The sequence below is a fragment of the Microtus ochrogaster genome, chromosome 10 (assembly GCF_000317375.1).
Source record: "Microtus ochrogaster isolate Prairie Vole_2 chromosome 10, MicOch1.0, whole genome shotgun sequence".
NCBI classification, from domain to species: Eukaryota; Metazoa; Chordata; class Mammalia; order Rodentia; family Cricetidae; genus Microtus; species Microtus ochrogaster.
This window is the reverse complement of record NC_022016.1, coordinates 43,310,008-43,311,251: the sequence shown is the minus strand read 5'-3', so window position 1 is coordinate 43,311,251 and position 1,244 is coordinate 43,310,008.

Below are 1,244 nucleotides of genomic sequence, written 5' to 3'. Positions count from 1 at the left end.
CTTACTTCTCCCTAACAATAGTCCTACAGTGCCTTTTGGTAAAGGCCCATAAACCCCCATGTGGAGAGCTTGCATCCTCTCTTCAGGTGTCAGAACCGCGTATACAGAAGAGCTGAAACCAAAAGTCCAGCCCTGCAGACCCTGGGGTTGCTCAGAAAAGGTCCAATATAGATTTCCATGTGGGGGAACAGATTGCTGGATTGCCCCATAATTTTGTCTCTGGGCCTGAGGCTGGCCCCAGCATCTGTTTCCCGAAAGGGGATTCCCTAGATCATCTCTTTTTGCTCTGCACTCACTAGTCCAATGTTTTCCTCTCCTGCATAATCCTGGTTCTCTTCTCGTCCTCGGGCTTACTCTCCTATCAGGACATTGTCTGACCTGATGCCCCATAAGACTGCATCCAAAACAGCCTCCAGGAATTCCTGTAGTTTGCATTCTTCCTGGGCCTAGGTCGCTCTGTTGGGGTAAGACATCATTAGTTGTCTTTCCCTGCAAGGCAGCAGCTATGGCCATTCCCTGTGTATATGATTGGCCGATATCCGAGCAAAATCAGATATAATCTGTAATGTTACCCTGCTTTTTAAAAGGTCTTAGAGCCACCTTACATAGAACATTGTTGTTCTCAAAGGCTAGCTGTTTAATTATTACCTGCCCTGCTTCTGTGTCTCCAATCAACCTATTAGATGCCTGGAATATGTTGGTCTGGAGATAAAGTCCTGAAATAATTCATCTGGTCCCCGTCTTATACTAGATAACTCCTCTCCTGTTCTTTTGATGATGGAAGTCTGCTCTAGGCCTTCTTGGTCACTGCATTAATTTGGACATATGCTGCCACATCAGATTCTAACTGATGATCTGTTCCTGTATAAGGTCCAGCTCCTGCAGCATCTCATACGAAACAGGAGTCTGCTGAACTCTGTTTCTCTCAGCTATGGTCTGACATTGTTCTGCAAACTCAGTTTTCCACAATAGATAATCTCCTCCTGACAGGCAAGCCTTGGCTATCTGCTTCCAATCTGCTGGCGGCAGAGTTTCCACCACTATAGTTTCTAACAGCGTCTGGGTAAATGGCGCTGTAGGACCATACTGAGTGTAAGCAGTTTTTAATTCTTTGAGTAACTTAAATGATATAGGAGTATGTATCCTACTCGGGAGGCAGAGGCAGGCGGATCTCTGTGAGTTCGAGGCCAGCCTGGTCTACCAAGGGAGTTCCAGGACAGGCTCCAAAGCTACAGAGAAACCCT